Below are 10,096 nucleotides of genomic sequence, written 5' to 3'. Positions count from 1 at the left end.
GGAGCTGAGGCAGGCAGCATGGCTCTGCAGAAGAAAGAATTCCAGGGTTGGGCTGTCTAACTTTGCAGCTACCATTAATTTACTAAGTCCTGCCAAAGCCCCTTAAAGACTCATTGTGGTCTCACTCAGGGTGTGGTCAGCAGGAATTTTGCCATGGGCTAGGTTCCCGCAGGAACCCAATCTTGCTAAAGTATAATTTGTGTGGTTAAGAAAGAGGGAAAGGTGAACCAAAGTACTTTCTTTCTTTCTTTTTTTTTTCTCTTGTGCTGGGGATTGAGCCCAGGAGTGCTTTACCACTGAGCTATATCCCCAGTCCTTGTTTTATTATTTTGAGACAGGGTCTCCCTAAATAGATGAGGCTGTCCTTGAACTTGCAATCCACCTGCCTCAGCTTTCAGAGTCACTGGGATTACAGGCTTGGGCCACCATATCCGACCCAAAATACTTTCATAGACTGAAGCACAACAGTAGCATCTTTGCTTTAGTTACCTCATCAACAAAAGAAGGATGGTACTACACATTCAAAAGTCTACCTTAGGGAGGCATAGGGGCATGATCCTGTAGTTCTAGCTACTTAAAAGACAGAGGTTGGAGGATCATTTGAGCCTAGTAGTTCAAGTCCAGCCTAGGTAACATAGCAAGACCCCATTTCTTAAAAGAAAAAGAAAAAAAGTGCCTACTTTATAGAAGAAAATTTAAACAACCATTTAAACAAATTCTTACTTACGTCCGCTAATACTCTGTTTTCGGTATCTAGTAGCCTCTTGGTCCCCCCGGAATCTATAATGAAGCTAATAAATTTGTTATAAAGTTCCTTTGGTAGAAGACTCTGTAGTTAGAAATATATCCAAAATGGATACCATAGTTTTAGCCACAGAGGTACTCAGAAAAGCTTTTTAAACTGAGTTCCTTAGGTGACTAGAAAATGCTACTAAGGCACATTTGCAAAACAATTATAGGAATAAGTGAAAAAATCTAAGAGCCCTTTAGGTTTTTTTTTTTTTATGGTGCTAAATTAATCTCAAAATTTTGACATTCTTATCTTCTTATTTCTCAGGCCTGTCTCTTCTAGCTCATACTACATTCCCTGTCTCACCTGGACACAGTGGCACACACCTATAATTTCAGTAACTCAGGAGGTTGAGGCAGGAGGATCACAAGTTCGAGGCCAGTCTCAGCAACTTAGTGAGACCTTCAGCAACTTAGCAAGACCTTCAGCAACTTAGCAACACCTCAAAATAAAAAAAAAAAAAAGGGCTGGGGATGTAGCTCAGTGGTAAAAGTTCCCTGGGTTCAATACCTAATACAAAAATAATAAATAGATTGCTTTTCTCCATGTTCAATTAGTCAGTTGATCAAGGGTGCAGATGCAGCTCAGTGGTTGAATGTGGTAGAGCACTTGACTAGCATGTGTGAGGCTCTGGGTTTAATCCCTAGTATGGCAAAATGAATAAAAATAAATAAATAAATACCTCTATTTATAGAATATTTATGACACACCTGGCCCCAGATTGGGCACCAGAGAGGATCCAGAAGATATGAAATGAATGATCCTTATACTCCAGAAGTTTACAATCTGTTTAGAAAAAGTTTAAGGTTCAAAACAGTATCAAACAGATGTTAGGGTTGTAGTTCAGCAGTAGAATATGTGGTTAGCATGCATGAAGTCCTGAATTCAATGTCTAGCATCAAAAAAAAAAAAAAAAAATAACAGCAACAAGCAACAACATACTATCTAAGCACTGAATCTATACATTGTCAGAACATGAGCAGGGAGGTCTGGGAAGACTGAAGTGCTTAGGAAAAGCTTTATGACTCTCACCTTTCCACCATGGAGGAAAGTAGATCTGGAAATTTGGAACCTGGAGGACAACTCCATTTCTCACTGAGCAGGCAATCTATAATTATGTAACCAAGTTCAAAGAGACAAGTAGATTTCTCAAAGTGAGGTGCCAATACTCTAGAATTTTGTTAGAACTCCCATATGGTAACCACTAGACACACATGGCTATTCAAATATAAATTCGTTTAAATTACATAAAATTAAAATTTCAGTTCTTCTGTCTCTTTCAATAGTTATATGTGTGGTGGTATCTTACTGGAAAGTGCAGATATAAAATATTTCCATTGTTAACAGAAAGTACCAATGGATGGTGCAGGTCTACAACTGTGGAAGTGTGGAACAAGAGGCAGGAAGGCATAGCTCAAAAAAATTCCTCAAGCATCATGGAGTGCCGCTGTAGCTGATTGCCATGTTTTCAGTGGCCACAAGTTATTCAGAAGCTAAAGGGCATTTAATTAATTTCATAAATATACATTGAGACCTAGTATTATAAGGCCAGGTTATATGAGAGACACAAAACGGAATAAAACAGGATTCTGCCTCAAGGAACTTAACATCAAAAAAGGAATTAAGGAGGGAGAAGGGGAGTTGCACGGAAGATGGAAGGAGACCCTCATCGTTATACAGAATACATGTATGATGTTGTGAGGGGAAAAAGAAAAAAAAAGTGTGTCACATTAGATTGGATAGAGAGAAGTGATGGGAGGGGAGGGGAGAGGAAGCGGGGATAGGAAGGGCAGCAGAATAGAATAGACATTATGATTGCTGTATGTATATAGGTGACTGTATGACCAATGTGATTCTGCAATCTGTACAATCAGAAAAATGAGAAATTATACCAATTGATTCAAATGTAATAAATAAATAGATGAATAAATAAATAAAAAGATATTAAAAATGCACATGTAAAAAAAAAGGAATTAAGACTGGTTGTGTTAGTCATCTCCATTACTATAATGAATACCAAGATAATCAGCTCATAAAGAGAAAAGACTTATTTTGGCTCACAGTTTTGGAGGTTTTAGTCCATGATCAGTTGGCCCCTGTGCTTTGGATCTGTGGCAAGACAGCACATCATATTAGGGGTGTATGGAAGAGCAAAACCATTCACTTCATGGTGAGGTAGGGAGCAAAGAAAAAGCGGAAGAGACCAGGGTCTCATAATCCCATTAGAGGACACACCCCCAAATTACCTAAAGACCTCCCACTAGTCCCCACCTCTTAAAAGTTCCACCATCTGTTAATAGCATTCTAGTGTAGATGCCCTTAATGTATGGGTCTTTGGGGGACATTCTCCACCCAAACTATAGCACCTGTGCACAAATAACCATGGTAGAAAATGAAAAATGATAAATATCTGAAGAGGGGTACAATGAAAACATGTGGGAATGGGAAGTCAGATTACTTCAATCTGAAGGTTTTAAGAAAGCTTCTTAAGTAAGCATGATTTGAGCTGAAATTTGCAGAAGGCATTTGGGGTGTGGTGGAAAACTGTCTGTGGACCTACAGTCTAGAGATCATCTCTAGTTCAATTATGTCCTCACTAACTGTGACTTCAGGTAAGTCAAATTGCAGTCCTCAGTTTCTTTATCAGTTGGATAAGAGGAAAAAAGAAGCAAAAAACTTTCAGGTGGAAAGACCAGTAAAAGCAAAGACACAGTGTCAGATAGATGTGCATATTGGAAATTTAATAGTCTAGATGTGCATATTGGAGATATAATAGTCTAATATTGAAGTGCAGACATAGAACAGCTCTCTCATAACTTGTACCTGAGCATTACATAATTCAGGACAACCAAACAACAACCATGTTTATACAAAAATGAAAAGCCACCATCATAAAAACAGAAGCTAGATTTGGGTAGTGTCTTGATCAGTTAGGTCAAATACAAGAAGCAAGTCAGACAGAATGGAAGCAATTGTCTTTGCATTTAAATATGGCTTTTAAATGGAGCCAAGGAATAACTATTTCATTCCCTTCTGGGAAAAGGCTGCCATTTATGGAAAATGTGAGTGAGAATTATACCTTGGGAAATAATAAAGTGCAAGACATTTCTGAGGAGGAAGAAAAGCAAATGGAGTCTAAAGTTGAGAAATCACCATTGAACAGAATGTTAAAAGGTAAAGTTGACATGGAAAAAGTAAAGCCAAGAACATGGTAATTAAAATAAAATGTCGATCATATGTGGAATGTAGTCCCTTGTTAAGAAGCAGACAGAAAATAGTGCATAAGTGAAATACCAGCTCAGCAGGTTCATAGATCTTTATCTCTTGAGTGAATGTGAATATACATAGAGAAATATTTGCGTTTTGCAGCTGTACCAAAGCATCTGTCAGTAGTTCCATTATCATTTTCTCATATCTGTATTTTTATATCCACACTGAAACATTTGGGTAGGTAAAAATATATGCTCAGTGTGTTCAAATATACTAAGGTATTTAGTTAATGGCTAGAATTTAAAGTTCCTAGAAATTGTTTTTCTAACCTCACAGCTCCCAACTGGCTAAAGCCCATTTCTTGGTCTCTTCCTCTTCTAAAATCCTGAAAATAAGGTCCAACATAGGCCAATGAAAAGAATACAGCTATTATAGTAGAGATAATATGTGATCACCCACCCATCCAAGTTTTTAAAAATAGACTGAAATGCTACTCCTTCCAAGATTCATAGGATTTGCTTTAAAAATAAATGTGAATTGTGTACTAAGTATATGGCTAAGCTCCATGCCCATATTTGTTCAGGATACCTTAAATCAAATAGCTGTCACTTTCCTAAGCTGATCTATTACTGTAGATCATTAACTGTCATTAACACATGAAATTAACCAGGTAAGGTTAGTTGTTAGGTACCCTGATAAAGTAAGTAGAAATAGCTTTTGTTTTACAAAAATCCTTGATTCATCTGCCTGTTCTTTTTTCTCCTGCTTTGTTTTTATTTCCTGAAACTTGAACTCCAAAAGATAAAGGTTAATATCTAGTCAGGATCAATTTTAACAAAAAACTACTAATAAGAACTCATATGTCAGGACTAGGGTTGAAACTCTGTAGTAGAGAACTTGCCCAGATTGTGGAAGGCAAGCGGGAAAGAAGGAAGAAGGTAGGGGAGAAGGGAGGGAAGAAAGAAGGATGCGCCATGGGAGAAAAAAGAAAGGAAGAACTGGGCACAGTGGCATGTGCCTGTAATCCCAATAGCACCAGAGTCTGAGGCGGGAGGATTGCAAATTCAAGCCATCTTCAGCAACTTAATGAGACTAAGCAACTTAGTGAGACCCTGTCTCAAAATGAAAATAAAAAGGGGTTGGGGATGTGACTCAGAGGTTAAGCACCCCTGGATTTAATTCCTAGTACAAAAAAAAAAAAGAAAGAAAGAAAGAAAAGAAAAAAGAAAAGAAAAAGAAAGAAAGAAAAGAAAATGAAAGCATACAGATCTATAGGAAAGATGTTGTGAAGACATACAGGGAGAACACCACATGTAGATAAGATTGAAGTGATTAGTGTACAAACCAAGGAACACCTGAGATTACCAGAAGGCTTGAGGGAAACAGAATAATTCTTTCCTAGCACATGGAGAGGGAACTTGACCCAAACTGTACCTTGATTTCAGACTCTGACCTCCAGCACTGTGAGGAAAGAATTTTGGTTGCTTTAAGCCACCCAGTTTGTGGTACTTTGTTATGATAGCAACAGCAAACTAATATGCTTTCCTTCTCCACTCTTTAGTAATCTATTGTCTTTCTACTTTCTGTGTTGAAAGATTAACTTGTTTCTTTTCAATCTTGTTTCTTTCTTTTTTTTTTTTTTTTTTTTTGGTACTGGGGATTGAGTCCAGGATTGCTCTACCACTGAGCTATATCCCCAGCCCATTTCATTTTTTATTTTGAGACACAGTCTCACAAAGTTGCCCAAGCTGACCTCAAATTCTGATCCTTCTGCCTTAGCCTCCTGAGTAGCTGGGATTATAAATCTGTGCTTCCACAATAGCTTGGATTTTTATTTTGACAACAGTTTTCACTTCCAAGATATCTAGTTATTCTCTTTGCTATCTATTCTGATTTTATTTCTGTTGAACTTTAAAAAAAAATAATGTCTTGCTTTGCTTAATAAAAGTTATTGCTTCATATACCTCTTTGCACATTCTAAACATATTTAAACCTTTTCTGATTGTTCCATCAAATTATTTCCAACAGGGATAAATTCATACTCTTAACTTTCTTTTCTTGAATTTCTTAACACTGGATTTTAGTTAAGGAGCTCAGTTAATTGACTTGTGTTTCCTGTCTCTCTTTCTCATCTTCCGGTGTCCTTTCCGGTCCCCTTCCAGTTGTTCTGTGATTGCCTTCTTTCTTTTGCACTTGGCTCTGAAGTTCCACTTTAGACTCAGATCCACTTATGGTGCTTCCAAGATCCAGCCTACAGTGACTCTGAGGACAGCACAGACTGTGGCACCAGGCCAGCGAGTGCAGTTCTTCCTTTCCTAGTCACAAGCTTGTCTGTGTCCTCCCTCTCCCCTCAACCCACAGTTTGCTAAAAACTGTAGCTCTAGGCAGGAAAAACTTCTATTTCTGCCTCCTTTCATGAGTAGGAGGAGCCTGCCCCGCCTCTGGCTTCAAGCAGGGCGTCTGGCTTCAGTCTCCCATCTCGGCATGGAACTCTTTTATTTTCATTTCTTCTGGAAGAGCCAAAATTCTAGCTAATATCTCCTGGTTCCAGACCCAGAGCTCCATAAGCTGTGGCTTCCGCTCAGCTCACAGCTTTGTACTTCTGTCCCAATTCTAGGATACAGAAGTGTTTATTTAAATTTTAAGTTTGATAACTTTATTTATCATTGCTTCATGTTTGGATTAGAGATGTATCAAGGAACAAACTTTTGGGGCTGTCTGGACTGCTGACTTTTTAGTTAATTGGTGATAAAATGCATTTAGTTCCATCTTTAGTTCATTTTTAGGAGACAGCAGGATTTAGAATATTCTTTAATTAATAAATAAACTATTCTTTAATAAATAAACTATTACTCTTTAACCAAGAAAAATACTTCTTGGGCTGGGAATGTAACTCAGTGGTGGAGAGCTTGTCTAGCATGTTTGAAACCTTGGGTTCCATCCCCAGCACTAGACAAAGAAAAAAAAAAAAAGGAAGAAGAACAAGAATAGTTCTCTAAATACTTTCCTCTTAATGTCTGTTTATCTAATAATTAGCTTATCAAATGACCTAATTCAGTTGTCATGGTATTGAAAAATATCAAACTTCATACCTTCCAGTTCATTTTCTTATCTATATTTTTGTAGAATAGCAAGTTTGCTTTCTTTTTTCTTTTTCTTGTCTTTCTTCCTTTCTCTTCTTTCTCTCTCTCTTTCTTCTTCTTCTTCTTCTTCTTCTTCTTCTTCTTCTTCTTCTTCTTCTTCTTCTTCTTCAGAAAGATGGGGAAAATGTCATCTCTTAGCCTTGGAATTCTGGAATTTTCTAATGATTATTTTTACCAAGTAAATAAGCCCAGGAGTAAATGAAATGTGGTTTACTGCTTATGCTTCCTGGAATTTCTTGCAGCCAACGCAGAATTATAGCATCTCAGAGTTGGAAGACATTCTTCATATGACCACATTGAATTTTTTTTTCCCTGTGGGTCTGCATCAAATTTGTGAGCTGGTGACTAAAAGGCTAAGACTTTAGAGAGTCCTGTGGCAAAGGTAAAAGCCCACTTCAAAGAAAGTTCAGGCACCCTACTGGTTGCTTTGAAGTGAATCCATTTCCATGAAAAATGTTCTGAAAACTTTCTGATGGGAACAGACAGAGCAGAGAAGGCCATTTCCCCCTCCTCTTTATTACAAATGGAATCGAATTTCCAGTGGCATGCTGGTACATGTTTAACAAGGATCTCTCAAAGAGAAAGAAAGAAAAAGAAAACTATGAAAGTGTTTGCCATCTTCCATGGTGTAAATACTCCCACTGTGGCTGATTTCAGGCTACCAACATGTCATCACTACATGCAGAATTGGGAAGAGATGCCCCACACTGGCTTTCTGGATGGGTGAGAGTCAGAATACAGATACTTTCAGACCTCGAGGTAACCTCTCAGAAGGATTCAGCATAGTGGAGAGTTGCTGAAACACTCTTCTCTTGGTCTTTGTGTCACTGTGCCACCTTCTTCTTTCTCTTATGCTGGGGGTGATGTAAGTCTCACTGTCAAGCTCTTCTCTCCTCCTCTGCCTGGATGATTAGACACACTCTGCACTTCCCCTGGAGTCTCTCTCTTCTTTCCCTGGAGTGAGCTCATCCAGTCCTGTAGCTTTAAATATCATCAAAGTGCTGTTAACGCCTGTGTATTTATCTCCAGTCCAGACCCTTTTTCTGAGCTCCAGACTTTATAGACAACTGCCTGATATCTCCCCAGCAACTCAAATTTAACTTGTCCAAAACTGGAGTCTTGCTCCTCCCCCTCCTCCCATCTTCCTTATCTAAATAAGTGGAACTACTGAATGTTCATTTGCTGAAGCCACAAACTTACAAGCCATCTTTGCAAACTCCCTCTCCTGTAACAGACAACCATTACCAAATACTGCAGACTTCCACTTTTCAAGTATTTGTTAAGTCTGTGTATGTTTCCATCTGCATACCCCTGTCAACTTGTGTAGGTATGGACTCCAACTACATCTGAACTCCTGGGCCTCTTCCCACCCCCTTCTCCTGCCTCTCCCTTTTGACCTTCCTACAGTGACCAGTAAGGTCTTTGAAACATGCTTAAAGTGTTCATTGTCTTCCTGTTGAATTTATTTATTTATTTACTTATTTCTTTAATTTTAGTACTGAGGATTGAACTCAGGAGCACTCAACCACTGTATTTTATTTAAAGACAAGGTTTCACTAAGTTGCTTAGGGCCTGCCTAAATTGCTGAGGCTGGCTTTGAATTCACGATCCTCCTGCCTCAGCCATTTACTTATTTATTACCATACTAAGAATCAAACCCAGGGCCTTGTGCATCCTAGGTAAGTGCTCTACCACTGAGCTACACCTCCAGAACCCATTGCATTTAACTGAAAATAAAACATCCCACTAAGGCCTATAAGAACCTGCATCATGAAATTTCAGATTGATTCTCTAACTTCATCCTCTGCCATTCTTCTCATTTACTGCATTCCAGCCACATGAGTTGTTTTACGTTCTTTACACATAAATTTTCTTATCTCACATATTCCCTGAAATGCAGCCTCCCCACCCCACCCCACCAACTTTCCACCTAAAATTCACCTTTCTGACCATACTGTTGGACTTGATGCACTACTTTTTCAGAAAGGCCTTTCTTGGTCTCCCAATCAAAACTCAGTCCCCTCTTATGGTCATCTATGGTATTCTATTCACCTTGTAGTGCTTAATATGGCTTTTAATTCTAGGTATTGAACTGTTTGCTTATTTCTTGTCTGTCTTCCCCCAGGCGACTATAAGTTCCATGAATGCAAGGGCCATATCTGTTATGCTCATTGTAAACCAAGTCCAAAGTAAGTGCTCAATGAATATTTGTTAAATGACAAAATGAATGAATAAATTAAACATCACATTTTCAGATAAACATTTATAGGTTATACATTTGGGCATGTATAAAGGGGACATTGGAGTGGCCATTGGCATTGAAACCTTTAGGATACTGTGATTGGAAAAAAATTCCATAGTAAAAAACTCATAATCCCTTTGATGATAGGATTCTTATAGCAATATAAAGTTGAATTAATTTATCCCTAAAAAATAAACCAAGGGCTGGGGATATGGCTCAGTTGGTAGAGTGCTTGCCCTCATGCACAAGGCCCTGGGTTCAATCCACAGAACCACACACACACAAAATAAATAAATAAATAAATAAATAAATAAATAATCAAGGGCTGGGGATATAGCTCAGTTGGTAGAGTGCTTGCCTCACATGCACAAGGCCCTGGGTTCAACCCCCATGCACACACACACACACACACACAAAAAAAAAAAAAAAAAAAAAAAAAAACAAGTAGGAGGATTGTGAGTTCAAAGCCAGACCCAGCAATTTAGCAAGGCCCTAACCAACTCAGTGAAACCCTGTCTCTAAATGAAATACAAAACAAAGGCTGGGGATGTGGCTTAGAAGTAAAGCACCCTTGAATTCAATCCTTAGTACCAAAACAAACAATAACAACAACAACAAAAAAAAAAAAAAAAAAAAAAGGAAAAGGCTGAACTTCCCTAAGTATGATTAACATTCAAAACAAATGATCAAGTAATGCTACCACCATTTATT

Source organism: Callospermophilus lateralis, chromosome 13 (genome assembly GCF_048772815.1).
Source record: "Callospermophilus lateralis isolate mCalLat2 chromosome 13, mCalLat2.hap1, whole genome shotgun sequence".
Taxonomy (NCBI): Eukaryota; Metazoa; Chordata; class Mammalia; order Rodentia; family Sciuridae; genus Callospermophilus; species Callospermophilus lateralis.
This window is presented reverse-complemented; position numbering follows the sequence as displayed.